Source organism: Coturnix japonica, chromosome 1 (assembly GCF_001577835.2).
Source record: "Coturnix japonica isolate 7356 chromosome 1, Coturnix japonica 2.1, whole genome shotgun sequence".
In the NCBI taxonomy this organism is placed as follows: Eukaryota; Metazoa; Chordata; class Aves; order Galliformes; family Phasianidae; genus Coturnix; species Coturnix japonica.
The window spans coordinates 129,955,571-129,975,284 of NC_029516.1; the positions used below are offsets into that span (position 1 = coordinate 129,955,571).

The following is a 19,714-nucleotide window of genomic DNA, read 5'->3' on the forward strand; positions in this document are numbered from 1 at the left end:
TATAATAAATATTAGTAGGTGCTTTAAGAATTTATTCTTGTATTAGTTTGAAAAATAATAACCAGTTGGTAAATATTATGGAATCAATATACCGGTCTTGAAATATTCTGCTTTATTATTTTCTAATCTCTCTAAAAATGCAGTGAGGGCTTTTAACACTGCTATGCCTTGATTCAAAATATACTTTGATTACACTATTCCTATTGCTTTCAAGAAGCAACTAACACATCAATGTCAAACCTGGCACTAGGAGTATACGAGTGGATGAGGATGTAGGGATGATGAAGGACTTTTTAAGACTGTAAAAGTTTGAGGACCAGTAAAGAAGAAGATTAAAAAGCATCTACATGCTTTGTTCTCTAAAAAGAGAATAAAAGGCTGCAAGAAACCTAGATTTGGCAGAAGGATGAGGTAACGAAAACTGGGCAGCATAGACACACAGTCCGAAGCCATGGCTCTAGAGGCAAGGCAAAGCAAAAGAGGTGGCTGGAAAGCCAGAGTCTGGTCCAAGTGGAAAGGAAATAGGTGACAGATATGTAGTATTTCTGTGAAGAACCCCGAGTGGAAGGATGGGTTTTTGTGCAAGCAGGGAGGCAGATGGTGACAGGCTGTGGCCCCAGCTGAGCCACCAGGGTGGAAGGCCTGGGGGAACTGTGGAGGAGCACAGTAGAGTGAGAAGTGTGACTGAAATGCAGAAACTAAACCATCAATCAGCAATGCAGGAAGGGAGCCAGGGTAGGAACGCACCTAGAGAGCCAGCAGGAACCAAGGTCAAAAGATATCTTAAAAGTGTGTGACAAGTCAGTAGAGATTATGGTAAGGGAAGCATCAATGAAAAGCAGGGCCTGAGGAACCTCTTAACACAGCTCCAGAGACAAGAGGAAATGCTTTAACTCAGGGCAACCAAATGCATCATTTAAGGAAATCATGGACAGCCTGGCAGAAGTTTTGGAGGATGAAGCAGCAGAATTGGGAAGCAAGAAAGGAGGATAGGGGGGAGGGGGCTGGAAGAAAAAGGAACCAGAACAGTCCTGGTTCAACTAAGTAGCTGAGCACAATAGGAATGGGCTGAGCACCCCAGGGATATCACCTGGCTGAGCACCCTTCTGCACCAGGGCCTTGCTCAGCAACTTTGCAGTCAAAGATTAGGGACAAAAGCTGTGCAAACCAGGCAGAACAAACGGCAGTTCAGTGTTCAGGGTGGAAACAAAAAGGGAACTTCAGTGCTGAGCCCAGAGGAAGTTCTTCCGAAACCCTCTGGCTGTGAGCTGTCACCTCACTCGGCAGAGAAAGCAGGAAAACATTTTTACTTGCCACACATGCTGATCTCCTGCAAACAAGCCATCATTTCGACTGAGGCCTCTGATTGTTTTGCCAGCATTTAACATTGCATAGAAATAGAGTAACTTCAGTTCCCTGCCATGCAGTGCAAGTGACTGAAGTGCCTTCGGTATCCAGAACTACATCCATTAAATGTGTGAAACGCTAAAGGTAACGGTGTCCAACACTAGAAAATGAGGCACGAGGAATTTAGACTGTCCTCAGGAACCAGTTTGCCAACATTATGGGTAGATGCTAGGGGAAAAGGACAATTAATACAGGGACAGATGGCCAAGCAAAAACAAAAGCCATTATCTGAAAACCTGGCTAAGGAAAGCTTAGCAACTGATTGTTTAACAGAAGCAATTAAGGAACTCCATTAAATACAGTACTATCGATAGTTTGGATTCCAAGGAACAAGAAAATAGAGGGCCGAGCACCAGCAGCAAACACTTGCTGTACTCACATCAAATACCAAGGTGAACCTATTTTATACCCAATGGGCATTTGCTGCTCCTGTTGGAGCAAGCAGATCCCAGACCGACAAAGGATGCAGTCACAAGCGGTGGATGTGCAGGTGCCTGAAATGAGGACCATCCCCTGTGGATGGCTCAGGGCAGGCTGGCCAGTCCTGTGTTGTGGTGGCACTGCAGAGCATTCTGTGAGCACAACCCAGGAGCTGCCATGGTCACTGGTCCCCAGACCCAGAAACCCAGTGTGAGGGAAGAAGATGGAGCCATCACCCAGCTCTGCACAAAGCAGTGGCTGAAGCTGCCTGCTGTCCCTGCTCTGAGCATCAGAACAAGCCAAGTGGCTCTGGCCCTACTGGTGAGCAATGCTTAGCTTTTTCCCTGCTCTGCCTGTACTTGGTGTTAGCTACAGGCATGTGTTGTTTCAGCGTAGTGTATCTCTGTGGTGGCACCATCCGTTTGCAGCGAGAACGGAAACAGCTTCTTAATTTTTGTATTAAAAAAAAAAAAGTTAATAATTACAGGAACACTGACAGGGTTGCTATAGTTACGACTGTATCAGCCTTTCACTTACAACTCCCTGTTTTCAAGGGTCAATAACTCAGTTGTCAAAAACCCCACTGGGCAGAAGCCTGACACGCAGCTCAGACACACGTTAAAAAAACTGCACAAACAAAAACTGGCTCCTTCTTACTCAGGCATGTTCCAATTTAAAACTGATGGTATTTCAAGCACCCATGCCAGGCAGTAGGACCATTTCTCTTGCCATACCCCAGCTGGAAGGCTGCTGGCCTTTGTGCACCCTGTGGTTTTGTCTGCACCCAGAAGGAGGGGTGTAAGGCTGTTCCTCCAGCCCCTTGGCCCCACCAGGAGGGCAGCACCCCACCCATGCCTACCCACTCCCCACAGAACTTCCCTAGGGTTTTTGGGCACAAAAGCTTCATGCGCATGTGCAGCAGCTGGATTACTACAATAGACCATAACGGCCCTAAGAGCCGTTACGGTATATCAAGTGAGTAAACCGAAAACTAAGAAGGATTTACACAATGACCATAGTGGCTCCCTGGGAGCCGTTACGGTCTATCAGGTCAAAAATCCACTTTTTAAAGAGTGCCTAAATATGTGTACATCCAACAGGGCCTGGAGTCTCCGGAGCGACTGGCGCACACGTTTTCAAAATGAGCCGGGAGAGAGAAAGGAGATTACACCAAGCAACGTGCAGATAGAAAGTTTTACAATGAGTAAGTGACATATCATGCAAATTCAAAAAGCCTGAGTTTAAAGGGAAAAGATGTGCACGGCTAGTTGATAAACAGGACATAAGTCAATTTGGTCAACGTCAGAACAAGTTATTTTAATTTTTTCTTTTCTTTTCTTAAGAGAGTTGAACAAAGAAGGAAATTTCCCACAACAACCGGTCAGCATTTTAAATAAAAGTTAGGTTTCACACAGTACAAAGATAACAAAATCACAGCTGGCCTCTAAGTTGCAGTTCCGCTGCGTTTCAGCCTATGTCGGTAACGCGGCTCAGCTTTGCATTTCTTTACCTCCATCTCATTGTGCCACAAAAGGAACGAGCTACTCACAACAGTGGTTTTCTGCATAAAAGCCGACTCTACTTTCCAAAAACAAATCTGCAATAAATCATCAGCCTACTTACTTTTTATTCTTCCCCTTCCTTTACACGCAATATTTGTTCCTGCAGCAAACCTGTAAGAAAACACTTTCTCTCTATGACCTGAGATAACGGTAATGTTGAAAGAATGGCCTCACTTGTCAAAGATTAGAGGGCTGTCTGCAGCCTACACTCCTCTTTACTAGAGCCAAATAGGCCCAATAAATGCTAATACTCAGCATGACACATCAAGAACGTTAAGCCTCAACACCGACTAAGAAGAAAGTATCACAAATTTACTGAAATTATCTATAGCACAATAGAGAAGAGAAGGAATTAATCAAAGTCTCTCTCTTAATGCAATGCTTGATTGAACTATCCCAATCCCTTTTTAAATAGGATAACCTAGTGGCAAGTGACCCCGATGACACATCCTAGAGAGGTACACAAGTACCACTTGTTCGATTTTTTTTCTTTTATGACCTCATTAAGAAGGATTTTGAAGATTGTTCCTGAATATGAGAACAAAGTATCTGGAGGTATCTCAAGCTTTTTGTGTCTTTAGCTTTTTTGCTGGTGAAGCGGCTTTTGAATGAGTGTTTATAAACTAAGTGCAAGCAGAGACAAAAAAAACACAGAACAAAACCCTAAAAAATCTGATCTACTAGAGCTACCTTCTTTTAAATGCAAAGACTTGCTGAGTCTCCAAGAAACAGGAAAGTTTTGCCAAGACCAACTCATGATCGCATCTCCCCCTCCCCGCTCCCTCTCCCCTTCTCTGTTACAGACCCCATTAATTAGATTTGGCGGCAGTTTTCCCTTCCTTATCGGGGAAGACGCGGTCTGCCAAATCTGCTAGTGTGAAAATACCCCATCGCCAGTAACGCTTTTTTCTAAGTGTTTGTTGATTCCACGCTTGGATTTAATATAGAGGATTATATTTTATAACCAGAAACAAACAAACAGATTTATAACCAAAGACTGAAAAGCAAACAGAAAAAAAAGCAAAAAAAAAAAAAAGCAAAAAAAAAAAAGCAAGCCAAGTACTGAACCTAAATGTAGCATTTTTATTGACTTCTTAGAAACCAAATAACCTGGCATATTAGTGTGTGCATTCTGCAACAGACATTCAGCCCCATTGTACTACTTAGAAGAGAATAAAAAGAAACCCTACTGTTTGAAATCCAGCGGAACATCCCCACAACAGTGCACAACTGTTCCCTCATGCATGAATGGGAAGGAGATGAAAGAAAAGATGGACTTCTGAGGTACAGCAAAAAACAAAGACAACAAAAGTGCTGATCATGAGGGAATGACACAACTCATTGCTGCAAAGAGGATGAGAGAAAGGAGCTCAAACAATGGTGCAGACAGCTAAGTGACATGTAGAAGAATTGAAAAATCTACAGAAGTGTCTTTTCTTTCCACACTTGACGAGAAACAATTAAATGTTGGTACATCTGTCATAAAAAAGATAATTGAAACCTGTTACCATCATTATAGATGGTAACTTAACTACCAAAACTGTAACTGTTTAATTAAATGTTGCCCCCTCTGTTATCTACACCACTTGTTAAAATGAAAAAGAAAAACTTTAATTCCTGCAAGGCTTTACTCCGCTCTACAAGCTGCAAGCCTGCCAGATGAACGGGCCCATAACCCAAGGCAGATATCTGGGCTGTGAGGTGCTGACATGCATCTGCACACACACAGACAGGGCAGGCCCGGCCTCATGCACACTGACAGGCTCACGTATGTGGACGCACACATTTACACAACGGCCAGTGCGGGTGAATTGTGTATAGAGCTGAGGTTTGTGACACGGGATCCCTAACCTGAAACAATGGCCAGAAGCTGTGTTATGTGTTTGTTCCCCCAAATGCCCACCGGCCTGCAGATATAACACCGTGCTGAGCTGGTCTGCCGACTGTTGCTACTTGCTTGGTAACGCGCAACATCCCACAAACCTGAAAAGCAGTTATTGACCCTGTCAGAACACCTGATTAATGGATAAACGCTGTAATTGATTAGCAGAGAAGTGTGAATTAAAACAGAGTACGGCATCAATAACGAGCCGCTGACAAAAGGTGGCCGACATAAAATGTAAAACGTTAGCCTGTGGCAATATCTCATCAAAGACACGCATTTCTTAAAAACAGAAGAAAACACCACCCCCGAAAAGAAAAAAAAAAGAACAAGTGCAGTGTCCTGTTCTCTGCATTCTTTAGCCTTTTCTCTCGGTAATGATTAAACCACCAGCAAAATGTTATGGGAACTCCTCGTGAATCTACCTTCATACATCAAGCAAGGCACGGCAGTTAAAAGGCTCCATTATCCCCAAAAGGAACCCGCTGCTCCCCGCTCCAGCCGGGAACGTGGGTGAAACACAGTGAGGCTCCCAGCCCTCAGCAGACATGGCAGGCACAGCCCGTGGGCATGGGCAGATCTACCAGGACAGCGGGCCAGAGCTACAGCCTCGTGCTTCTTGGTTTCTCCCCCTGCCCCTTAAGGGAGGCCAAATTGTGCCTGTTCTGATCCTTCTTCATTCTAATTTTATCCTGCTCCATGTCATGAAATAGGTTGTATGGTCTTTACACAGCTCAGGCAAACACATGGAGATGCATACCCACATCCAGTGTATCTTCACTTTAGGAGAACAAGTTTAACAAAGCAGGTCAGGAAATATAAGAATGGTATTGCTGGCTTGTAATAATTCTCTTTAAAATTGTGTTCTGTTTGATTTTGTCAATTTGATGTCTGTTCTCCATTCCTTTGCAATACACATTGTACTTTTATTACAGCTCTACATACTCAAGGATTTGTGTTCAGAGATACCTCTCTTTGGAAATCTCACACCTGGGATCATTCTGTTTCCTTTCCCATCAGTTAACCATGACACTTATTTTGCTTGCTGATTTTTCTGCTTCCGTAGCTACTGCAGATATCACTGTTTTTTTTTTTTTTTGTGTCATCACCACTTCTTCAGTGTAAACCAGGCCATCTATTCAGGAGTAGATTTCATCCTACCTCATAGTGGTAATCTAAAACATTAATACCAACCAATAGAACAACATGTTTCCAGAGAGCATCCAACAAGCAACCTTGGGTTGGAGGAACTGCTCCCCAGTTGTGTCTCTCTCCCTTGGCTGATTCTTTTGGGGAGGACTGAGGTGTAGGTACATTTTGGCCTCACAGTCATTGACAACTCCTTACTCAGTTTCATCAGGATGAACAGGGGATTCCCTGCCACAAAAAGTGCAAATGTCTGGACAATCAGAGTATCACTGGAGTTGTATATTTGAACCCTTTCAGGCTGATGGTGGGGATAAGCCCAGCTCTCACATACTGACAGGTGGGATAGCACCAGAACATCAGAAAGATGCTGGGAACCAAGCACTCCTACTGTAAGAAATAAACCAGGAGACTCACTGAAAGCTCAGTTATTCCATGGAAAAGCAGCTTTACCTAACTGTCTTCAGAGAGAGCCTGCTGGAGCCTGAGGGCTGGGAGAGAGCTGCCAACAGCCCCAGCACAGAAGCTTGCAAACAAGAATGGAAGAGCTCATGCCATCTGCAGCCATGTAGAAAACCACCACGTAGAAATCTTCCTACTGCTTATTGTCAAACCAGAAGAGTTTTTCAGAAACGAATTACCTTCTCCTTCCCTTAGATATTTTTTATATCATACAGCAAAATATGAAACCTGTTTTTAACCTGAAAGTGTAAAAAGCAGCCCCAAAATAGAGTCAACCATAAAAATCTGAGAAGAGACGAAGTTGCATCAGTTTCAATGGATGCAGGATTAGGCTCTTTAGCACTCTTTTTTTGAGGGGGGGGAGGGAGGGACCAGAAGAGGCAACTCTAGCAGCCGAACATGCAGCTTGATCCCCAGAACTTTTAAAGAAGACATTCTTCTTCACAGCTATTGTCGGAGTTGGAGACAAAACAAGTACCGGCCTTTTCAGCTGCTGAACTTAGCCAAAAAGCCATTTGTGACTCCTGCAGAGTGGCGCTTTTATAGGTCAGGGCTAACTCCATAAAGATTTTCTTTCTTTTTCACTCCCTTTTGGAAGATCTGGTTTGAATCCCAAAAGTTTTCTCAGAAATAAGAAAGAAGTATTTTAGTGCAATATAAAACAGTCCTCCAATCTCTAAACCTATTGTTTCAACCACAGTTTTCTGATTCAGAGTTATATTTTCCTAGTCACAGTTCTTTCAAATGTCACTATGTCTAAAGACAGCTAAAAGAAGCAAGCAAAAAATCCTGAGGTGTGCAAGTGTCAGCAGGCAGAGAGACTTGGCTGATCTAACTCCAGCTACAATGGGTTTTCTCGATGGCTTTGCAAGGCAAATACATGTGCTTGTTTCACCCAAAGAAGAACTCCATCTTTTGAGCAAATTATTTTCTGTCAGCCTGAAATGTAACAGATTGCATTAAATGTGACGTATATTGTCATTTCCTTAAAGCACTTTGAATACTGCCTAAAGATGTTGTCTAAGAATTTATACAAACAATTGATGACATGAAAAAAATAGCCCCAGTGACAGAAATTTATGTCCATTTCCAGCAGAAGGATGCTTTACAATTTATTTATTTTCTAATTATTATATATATTTTAATGTTTGGGATAGGTAAATTAGGGTGGATAAATCCTTCAAAATGAAGTTTGTTTTCTTTGAAACTTCCAAACCTCTCAATTCACCAACTTAAGTCAAGCAGAAGTGAAGATGACCTTTTGGAAGTCGGATTTTCTGCTCCTACAAAATGGCTGTGGGTGAAATCTTGTCCCAGCTGAAGCTGCCAACAAAACCCTCAGTGCACCAGGGCAACCATCAGCCTACTTAAGAAGCAGAGATCATGCTCGTTAGTTAATCTGAAGTCATGCAAGGGTGTTTTCTATGTAATATTAAGAAACACATTTTGGGGTAGAGCATATAACCTCATTTCACAAGATTAAACTGAGGAATACATACAATGAGGCTACCTATGAAGTTCAGCTTTTGCCTTTCAAACATCTCGTGTAGTTGGGCCATAACCAATGCAGCACTTCTACCTTACCAATCTACATGGCTCATCAATGCCAAACACTACACACAGTCCTTCACATACAAGTGAACCCAATGTGCACTTTCTCAAATGACTTCACTTTATTACAGATCTCAGCTCTTACCACATGCAGTGTAATCTCAATAACATCACTGACCTTACTGGCACTGCTCTGGCATTCTCAGGCCAAGTGGTCCAGCTACAGCACAGGTTGAGCTGATAACACAAAGTTTTCTGAAAGCAGCAAAATGTTAGGAATGTAAAAAGACTGAGAAGGGAAAAAAGGGTTTTTACCATCAGCTGCACCTTCGCTCTCACAACACACAATTTGTTTCACAAAATCACTTCTCTGCAGTACACACACACACAAAGAATTAATAGTCCCATTTCCAAAAACACTACAAGCTTGGACATAACCCAGACTTCTTTAAGCACCCTCTTACCAGAGAGAAATATTCCTTGCTTCACAATCACGTCTTACTTGTGTCATCACTTTTTGGCAGCAAGTACATTCGTGAACAACTGTTTTCAAGGATGAAGTACAGGAAAAGTAAAATTTCATCAAAAATCTGACTAACACCTTGAGAACTCAATAAGAACTGCAACCACTGCCATTGAACCAGACTGATGTGCTGGTTTCACAAAAACAAGGTCACATATCCCACTAGTTTTATGTTCTTGTTGCTCTCCTTTTAACTTCTTGATTAAAAAATATGTATGTTTTGTTTTTGCATTAACTATATTATATGTCTTATGAGGGTTGCTTTGAAAGTAATGCCCCCTATTTTATGATGTTCACCCATGACATCAGAGGTAGTTGTTGGTGGTGTGATAGCAGAGGTTGAACCTTTCCACAGGTGTTCCATTCCATGTTGATGCTGTGCAACAGATGGCAGCAGAGGGGCAGTCTGACAGAATGGGGTCTGACAAAGAAGTGTGTTTGAAGCAAAGGGGTGTCACTGAATTCTTCCACAGGGAACAAATGGCACCCGTTGACAGTCATTGACACTTGCTGAACATTATGGAGACCAACCATGATGAGCACAGTGAGGTGGTAGGTGGTGCATTTCAGCAGTGGCAACAGCAACAGTGGGTCACCTTCACTGGTGCAGATTGTTATGAGCACAATATGCAGGATCTTGTTCATCACTGGTGAAAATGCACAGCTGACAGTGGTGACTATGTTGAAAAATACTGTTTTGTAACTGAGGATTTTCTCTATTAAATAGTATTCTTGTGATTTTTGTACTGATTGGAAATACAAATATCCATGGAAATGATAAGGAGGGATTACTTTCAGATCAACCCTTGTAGATGTGGCCCTAGACAATTTCTCTTCATTCTGTGCAGCCTAAGCAAGTCAGAAAGTTGGGCACCCAACTCATGCCAGTACTGACATGAGTTGCAGTAAGATAAGAGGATTGTCCTTGGTTGGTTTTGCTTGTTTTGATTTATTACTGCATGCCCTTTACTTTTGTACATTAAGATTTATATCTGTATAAAGTCTACTTGCAAAGCAAGTAAGTAGGAAACTTGATGACTTTGTTCTTTACTCACTTCTGAAAAATGTCAAAGAGAAGAAACAGTTTAAAAAGTCTTCATGATCAATTTTTTGTCATTCAATTTGTTGTAAGTAGAGTTGAAATGACTTTCATATTCTGCTTGGATATTGAAAATTCAAGCTTCCAGGGTGCATGGCAACTGTTCAGTCTTTTTTCTTAAGGTTAAGATCGGAAGGGTGTTATTCTCAGTGAACGCCAGGTAGTCCTTAACTTCTACAAAGTGATATTGGTTTTGAGACTGAATATAGTGGGTTACTCTTACAAGTTAGTAGTCCTTTTTACCTTGTATCTTCAGGACATCATGCTTACATGTTTAGATGACTTGTGATCATCTACCTACTTTTCATGTCTAATGTGGAAGAGCTAAGCATGAGCAACATAAACTTTACCTATTTCAGTAGAGAAAAGGAATCCCATAGCACTTGAAATAAAATCATGCTTTTAAAACTCTTCTACATTTTAGGCTAAGACATAAAAATATCAAGCTGAAAAGAAACACACAGATGTCGGTAAAAAGGGCAGGGTCACAGACTGTCTGTAAAATGAAGATGTGAAATGAGGGCCTGTTCACCCCTCTGAAAGTATTGTATTTGAATTTGTGGCATGGGAATGCTTTTTTTCCCTACTGTCTCTATCTGTTTCTAAACCAAATGTGCCAGGTTATGACCATACACCATGTCATGGTACCCCAATCTGTAGCAGGCACTCCAAGCAGAGTTGGCCATGTGTGCCCCATCGCAGAACCAGCTTAGGCCTCAGACTGGGCTGCTGTGAGCTGTGAGGGGCTCATGACAAGCCTCCCACTGCCACGGCACCCCTCACCCAGGCAGGAACACACCTTGGAGACCCTCACCAGCATCTACCTTGTGCTGGTGCTCAGAGCCCACAGCCAGCAGAGGTGGGAGCTGCCGCCCTGGACGGGACATGGGCTGTCCACCCCGGTGCTCCGGCACGCTTATTTTCTTCCGCCTGCGTGCCTAGATGCCGGCTCCAGGATACATAAAACCGGGTTACATCAAACAGACCAACCGCCGTCTCCCTGCTATTACCCCAGCACAAGTTCCTACAAAAGGCTGCTGCTGAGGGCTCGGCTGACAGGCAGAACAATAGCGGCCACAAAGGCCTTTTCTGTCTCAGCCGATGACATAAATCTGGTGCTGTAGTGCCGGCGCTGCTTCGGCTTGCTTTTTCTTATTTATTTATTTAATAAGCCACTGTCATCCATCTCTGGAAGGTGGCTTCCAAACTCCAAATTAATCAAGCCACTGAATGCGAATTTCCATATTGCTCTGCCAAAGGTCTTCTCCACATCAATTGCGAGGAGAAGGCCCCTGTTGTGCTTTGGTGTATTGTGTGCGGTGCTACTGCTGCTGCTAAAAGCCACTCTGTTTTTAATAAACATGCATTGTTCTTTTTGTAGTAAATCCAGAAAATAATGCCCAACTGGGAGTTTTGGTGAAAGCTTTTTTGTAGTTTAAGTGGAGCAACGGATGAATTTTCATGTCTGTTAGCACTGTGATGACTCCATTTGTTATTGCTCGGAATGCACTTTGTCTTTCAAAAGCACAAATTAAAAAGGGGTTGCTTGTTTCTCTTAGAAAACCCTACACAGAGGCCACTGTGGCACCTGCGCTGCCCATGTCACTCCAGCAGAGGTGGAGCTCGAGGTGCTCTATGCTCAGTGCGGCACCCAACAGCCTCAATGCGCCATTTTATATTCTGCTCCCTTAAAAGCCAGTGGCAGTGTTTCCACCATATTTGGTTTCAGTCATGCTACAAACAGTGACCAGGTATGTCCTCAGCTCTGACAACCTTCTTCACATTTCACTGAGGTCTGTACCAAACCCTGGCTACTGCAACACCCCTGGAGATGCCCCTTGCCCAGGACAAATGTGTGCATTTTGCATCATGGTGATAATTTCCATTGCTTAAGTATCATTGACGAAACACAGAGGCCACATGTAACTTTTTCAGTCTCTACAGTCCAGGCTGGGATTCACTTTTTTCAACTTTAGTCACCTAAAATTCAGGTCTCAAGCCCACGCAAGTTACCTGCTTCACTTAAGCAGTTAGTGGAGGCAGAGGCAGCTCCTCACAAGATGGACCCACCACAACTGTCTTAGATCTCTACTTTAGGGATGAGAAGAAATACCTTCTCAAGGAAAACCTTTTTTTCTTCTCTTATTAATGCATAAGTATCACTCTGTATAATGTAAGTTAGACCCCTTTTTCTTCTGGCAGAGAGGACCAGCAGAAGAATGGCAGCCCCAAGAGGGCAGGTACATAATGAGGAGAGCTCCTTGGGTGAGTTGGTGTCCAGATGGACCTCCTGCCCATACAAACCTACCATGGTCCCATGGATGGGCTTCTCCCAGAATCCAGACACCAGAGAAGTGCTCTTTAGTGGTGTAATGGGACAGAAAAGCCAATGAGAGGTCAGCATCACCAAAAGAGCAGAAGTGAGATGTTGGGCCTGTTTGATTCGCTATCCTTGAACAGTCATTCAGTGTTTCCCAAGGTGTGCAGATGTGTGAACCGAGCCTATCTATCTCCCCACAACAGTTTATTTCAATTCCTAAAGATGGGAGGAAGTCTCCTCTCAAAAAATTATTTAAAGATGTTTACAGGAAGGTACTAACACCTTTTCATCATGACTGATCTTTTGGGGAAACAAAGCCTGTGAAAAGCTTTAGCAAGTGCCATTAATTCACTACTCACTCAGCTATTCGGCCTTCTCTTTCATATAACATTTTAGTCGTGTTCTTGACAATTAGAAAAAAATCTCTGATCAACTGAGTCGCAAGACGAAGAAGAAAACTCAGAATATGAATAGAGTTAGATGGAAAATAATAAGCACAATAAAATCTACTGGTGAACCAAGAGATTAGATAATTGGGTGATCAGAACACAGAAAAGTTGAGCTTCAGAGCATAGCTTCAATGGAAAGCAGTTCTTTTCTAATCAGGGTTAATTGTCTTCTTTCAGCAGATAGACCCTGCAGGAACCACCTAGCAGCTGCTGCTCAGAGAGAGACAAGGATGCTCGTGTCAGCCTTGAGCTCCAGCACATGACCTGCAGGAGGGACTTTTCCAGGTCCCTTGTACACAAGCACACCCAGAGCTGTTCCTGCAATTGCCTTCCCAGAATGGAAAATGGGTGGGAAATGGAGCAACAGAGCAGCCTGAATAGGCGAACAAGAGCAGGGCTGGGAGAGGAACCACCTGGGTCCCACCATGTGCTTTCAGGACCGCTTTTGCTTTTCATGCCACAACTTTTCTTCAGGAAGGAATAACATTTCTGTGAAAGCAGCAGGAAGGGAAACTGCAAATCAATGTAGTGACTGGGCTGCAGGAACTGCGGGACAAGCCCTGGTGGGGGGAGGAATGTTGGAGGTGGTAGAGCAGGGAACAGGACGTGGAATGAAATGCACTTTTAAGCACCAAGGCACACCTCCAGTTTGAGCAGCTGAAATTACAAAGATACACTGAGTTGTACATCATCCAGTTGTTGCAAGACAGACGCATTGAATGTTAGCAATGAACAAAAGGAACAAACAGAAACGAAAAAGAAAAATCCTTCAGTAAAATTCCATGTGAGAAAGATGATTTATTTATATATATATTTTTTTTATCATTAGCATTCGATTTTTAAACCACATTGAAGACAGCCATAAAAGGGTGCCTGAAAATACATTATCCACCGTTCTGTTCTTAAAATAGCAAAGTAGGAAAATTAAAAAGAAGTTAAAATGTTAATTGCCGCTGCTCACTGTGCTACAGCCTGACTGATGAAGGGAAAGGCGCTCAGGCTCCTAAAATGCCTGTCTCAAAGACCATCAGGGTTAGTTTCTGAGTGGCACGTTTTTAAAACATTTAATCAGTGATCTGAATATGTGTCAACACTTTCTGGTAGTGTGCTATAAAATGTGAACCTTGTCAACAGAAACATAAAAAGGTGACACACTTGGGACACGGAGCCTTTATGCTGACACACTGTAATAATATCATTTTAAAATTTATCATCTGTTTAGCCACCGGCAACAATTAATCTTTCTGACTAGCCGTACGATGTTTTAAGTAACACCTCCAAGAGAAAAAACATGTTCCATTTTTTACTTTCATTGCCTTTCCCCATCCCTCGGCTTTAAAATACTTACAAAGCAACACACAATAAATTTTGCCATGAGGATAAAAATGTTAGCAAATAACACGTTTCCCCCTCCTCAGTTAATAAAATTACTTAACACCAAGCCTGCAAGTGAAAAGAAAACCCCAGGAGTAATGCGAGCATCGGCAGGTTCATTTCTGTCACGTTTCTGTCACGTTAAATGACATTTTATTCCCAGATCACTTAACCTTTGACTTTTATAACTAAACATGCAGACCTTGGATCGCTACCTTGGCGGGACCGGCCAGCAGCACCGCCATCAAGCCAGCAGCTGAGGTTATGGGAAGGAAAGGGTTTGGGTAGCAGAAACCAAAGCTTCTACAAAAAAAATTCCTCTGGGGAAAAAGACCCAAAGAGTTAAAGGGGCTGCCCAGCACTTCTGATGAGGTTCCACCCATGCCCCACTGGCACACGGGGCTGGCAAAGGTTAGGTTAATCAGTGGGCAGAGGTGGGACAAAACACTTTGTAATTATGGCTAAACCTGTAGCAGTTTGTAATTAAAGCTACACGCTGCCATGGGACAGGGTGGTGAGGGTGCAGCCAGTGGCCACCCTGGTCTTTCCACATGAGGGACAGCCCCAGTGGGAGTGATGCATACCAGGGCAAGGGGACACCTGGCTGCTGGATTCAGGGAGCTGCTGAGCCACAGCTGCCTTTAGTTTCCAAGTATGGTCCTTATAAATGTACTGATTTTGATTACAGTGTTGGAAAAAAAGTAAAATATCATATGCTAAATACCTACCAGTTCCTAGCTTAAATTTTAAAGAACATTTTTACTGGCTTCTTCTGAGAGTGTAAACTGTGAGTATCAATTGACCACTGAGCAATAGAATCCTATCAATCTATAAAAACCATCCTAATACAAGTTAAGGAAATCAAAGACAAATTATTTATGATATGTATTTTTAGAGGATGGCCCATCTTCCTGGATGGTAGCTAACCCATCAAGAACACAGGGGCATGCTCTGGGATTAGAGATGCTTTTCACCCTAGCATAAAATACATTAAAGTTGTATCCTGAATTAATGCTTACCATGGAAGACAAAGAACTTGTTAAAACTATCATCAGCTGTACCTTCACCAGAAAAGGAAATGATAGTCAGCCAAAGGTAAGGGCATCAAAAAAATGGGAGTGGAAATAGAAGAAAAAGTGTGCATAAATGTGATAGTATTAACAGAATAGTTGGGATATGGATTGATGGATGGATGGATGGATGGATGGATGGATGGATGGATGGATGGATGGATGGATGGATGGATGGGTAATGACATTTTCCCCCCTCATTTCATGGCTGAAGCATCAAAATACTACTGCCATCTGTTTTCCTAGCAGATACCCTCACATCTCACTGCTAGAAAAGACAGCGTTCAGCTGCAGCTGCGAAGGATACGCAGGGGACCATTTGCAACAAATACCTTCGAGACCATTGGCCCCAGACCATAGGAAGTCATTTGTTCCCCACGCCAGACTACAGTTTGCAGTTTACTTTACAAATTGCAGAAGCAGGGTAAGACTTCTGCAGAGCGGTGACTAATGTTAAAACAAATATAATTCCGCTATGACAAGGAAGGTGTTCACAAACGGCAGGAAGCAGTTTGAAATAAATTGATGTAGGTTTTGAATTGTCCACAAGTTGGGTTTAGCTTCCTTCCATTTACCTTTTACTGCATTAACATTTCTTTTGTGATGGCTGCTGCTGGGAACCTATTGTAAGTTTGGGCAATTAGGATTTTTGTTCCATCTGTCCCTCCCCTCAGTCAATACTGTAGCATCAAAAGAGGCCAATTCAGTGTAGGCTGGCTCCGGCTCTAAAGCCAGCTAAAAGAGATGTTAGAATTCACTACTGCACTGTGTGGAAAGGATGGGGGAGAAAAAAGCTATAATCATAAAAATGCTGTTTCAGGCTTGTTGAGTTCTTAAAATAATCTGACTTAAACCTCCTACACAATGCTCACAAGTCAGAGCATGGTAATATACTTCAATGTAGGTTGTCTCTCTCTCTCTAAATCCAAACTAAAATAGATGTTCAGAATCATTTCTGCACTATGTCAAATACAGACTAGAACCGTAATCAGAGGGCTGAGGCTTCAGGTCTCAACGGTTCTTAAAATAATCGGCCTTAAACCTTCCTCATGAATCAAAGCCTGGTCATTTATATTTTTGTAAGGCTAAAGATTCCACAGCCTCAGGCTTTTCTCCATGATAAAAAGGGAGAAAAGGAGCTTTCCTTTTTTTTTTTTTTTCCCCACTGGGACAACGTGTACATGGCAGATATTGGCAGGTAGGAAGGCAGTGGAACCCGGGCACTTGGTTTTTATCAGGAGGTTAACACCACACAGTTGGGTATGGCCTCAGAGCACAGCCCAAGTGCCTGCCTCACCTGTGTGCAATAGATGTCTATTATCTACCCAGCTTCAAAACTGCACTGCAAGGTGAAGGCAGTCCTTCTATCACCCGGCAGAGCACACTGCCAAAGTAGACAGGTTTGCTCCTTGCCTGAAGTGCAAAGTTCTATTCTCCGATGTGTATGCATGTAAACCACAAGCTGTCTGATAAAATACAAAACAAACAGGGAGAACACAGGCTGTATGTGACGGGAAGTTTACTCTTCCACTCAGCCAAAAGCTTCTTCGGGGGGACTAATTAGTCCTTGCTCTCTTTAATCCCATTCTGCCTTCTCATTTAATACAGGTTTTCTGAGAGTGCAGATTATCCAGAGACTTAGTTTCAAGTAGGAGTACTTCTGTCAGGGCACAATCTATCTGGGATGCAGGCTATAGACATGAAAATAAGGTAATCTTCCTATTCTTTTGCAAATGTCAAGGAAAGAATACGCTTAACATAGTGTAATAACATCCAAGCTGGGGGTAGGAGAAGTGGGAAGAGACAGGAAATTCGTGCTTCTGGTGCTCCTGGTATACCACACGGACACCACCAAAACACTTCCATAGGAAACACAAGAATCACTCTGCTTGCCTGTTGCATGGTCTTCTTCCACGGTCAAACACCAAGCTCAAGGCATGGGCAGAGCTGCTGGGGAAAGACCAGCCTTACAGGAGCTGGGGGTGGCCAGGACAGACCCAACACCTTTTGCAGCAGGAAAAGGCTCTGCAAAAATCCACATCACACCTCCAGTGCCTTTGGCACAGCCACCCAATGGGAACTACAGCCCACTGTCCTTCCTTCGATCCCTTCAGTGCATACCTACCTTTCTCAGCTTTTGCATGCTCCAACTCAAGTTTGCTATCAGTGTAGATAAAGAGAGAAAGGTGCCATGAGGATAATGTTAGTTAAGGGAATGAAATACTGTGGATCATGAGAAGTCACCGAAATCAAGTGGGAGATTTGTGCAGTGGTTCTAGAGGATATGTTAGAGACACTCAAGTTTGCCAACACTTAGAAAGGGCTGCAGGATTCCCCTATCTTATTGTGTGCCCCTGAGATGACAGGGCAAAAGTACCTGGACAGAGGTGGTGTGAAGCCTGGAAATGGCCACAGGCTCACATGGAAACAAGAAGTCTGTGTCTTCCAAGCAGAGATGGGTTGTGTTAGCACAGCTGGAAACCGGTGTAAAACTCCTGAACCGTAAATTCAGCTTTGGGAAAAGCATCAGAAAAGGCCAGGCTCACGGTAAGCATGGTCATGGGATAAAGGAGAAAAGATGTTTTCCGAGCTCATTTGCACTGGCAGTCTCTCCTGGATGGAGTCATAGGTTGTGACTACTTGAAAGGAAAAAGAAAAAATATATAGGGGGGAAAAAAAAAAAAAGCTATTGAAGAGTGAATTCTAAACAAAATGTTCCAAGTGCTAAGGAAAAGTGGCCACTGGTTATTCAAGTGACTTGAAGAACTTCAGGATATCTACACGTACCTACTCTACACTAGACCCGTCCGTTCATGTGTTGCTTGCTTTCAAAATAACTTCCTTACAAAAAGGCAGCATGCATGTCTCAATAAGACAGAAGGGCTTTAAACTTCAAACCCCGTCCTTTTTCTGCAAGAAAGAAGTACAGAAAAGAATGTGCAAAGTAGCATCCACCCACGCAAGCCAAGCAAGCTTTCACTGAAGAAATCACGCTGTAAACCTTTGAGTTTTACAAGCAAGTTTAATATTAATTCTTTGGAAACCTTTTGTGCTTATGGTTTCAGACAGAGTATTAAAGTACCATATAAATATCAGCACAATACAGGCAGCAGCTGTTAGGTACTTTAACCATTCCCAATCAATTATAATAAACAGGACTAGTGCACCGAATCACATCAGAACCCAATGAAGTAACCTCCCATGTCTGTCTTTTCCTTTGTGCTCTATAAAATAAATTACAATAAATTATTTCTAAAATGACAGAATACCATTCTGGAAGATTTTAGATAGGATTGGATGTATAGAGACACTAAAGGCACTCTCTTTAAACAGTAATCAGCATCAACAACATGGCTAGATTTCTTTTTAACCAGCTGCAGAGGAGCAGGGGAATAAACAAAAATGCTCTATTCAGAGCAGAAGGGTACCTAGAATGTTTATCGTATGGAAACTGTGGGAAGCCTCACACCTGTGACTAGCAGACAAGATTTGCTGATTTGGCTTACAACAACCAGAACCCAAAGAAGTCCAGTCCTCTGAGCTTTCTGAGATTGCGACAGGTAACAACAAAGCCACGACCTTGCACAGCCCACAGGCCTGGCTGCAGTTGTACTTCTGTCCCCAAGCATTCTGCCTTGTGCTGCAGTGCTCAAAGCCTTGGGAATGCTTTCGCTTATTGCACTAAAACTTCCAGACACAAAACAGTAACCCAGTACAGGTATCACACTAGATACTGGAGTGCCTTCCACTTAGAAGAATATCCAAAGAAATAACAAAGAACTTTTCCTTTAGCTTACCTCTTAATAGATTAGCTTTCTCTTTGGTTCCTCATAAGAAGAAGATGCTCTAGCAGAAGAGACACCAATAAGGCATTTATGTTTAAGGATACAGGAACTTAGAGTTGTAGAATCACAGAATGGTTTGTGTTGGAATGTACCCAGCCCCAACCCCATGCCATGGGCAGGGCTGCCCCCCACCAGCTCAGGCTGCCCAGGGCCATCCAACCTGGCCTTGAGTGCATCCAGGAATGGGGCACCACAGCTTCTCTGGGCAGCTGTGCCAGTTCTTTGGCACTCTCATAGTGAAGAATTTCCTTCGGACATCTAATCTAAATCTCCTTTATTTTATTTTAAGGCTGTTTCCTCTTGTTCTACCATTAACAGCAAACAAGCCATCCCAACAGGTTTTACTGCAAATACTTGTTGCATGCCTGCATTTGACATTTGAACTCAAGGTTAGATTAAAAAATAAAAAAATAAAAATCACAAGCATTTACCAGTTGCTGGTATCTACCTTTTTATGTATCTGTGCTTGAGTCGCATCACTCTAAGGTAGAGAATTTAGCAAACACACAAAATCAATAGCAGTGGATTTACCAGTAAGCTTTCTTTCTCCCTCATAATATCCTGCCAGGACACAGTAATATAGATGCCCCTTTCCCACTGGCAT

At 42.8% G+C, this 19,714-nt stretch overlaps 1 protein-coding gene across 1 annotated transcript in view; it reads right to left on the bottom strand.

Moving 5' to 3' along the window:
• Window positions 1-19,714, bottom strand: part of CLYBL (citrate lyase beta like) — a 124,047-nt gene that overhangs the window by 85,972 nt on the left and 18,361 nt on the right. The window lies entirely within an intron of this gene.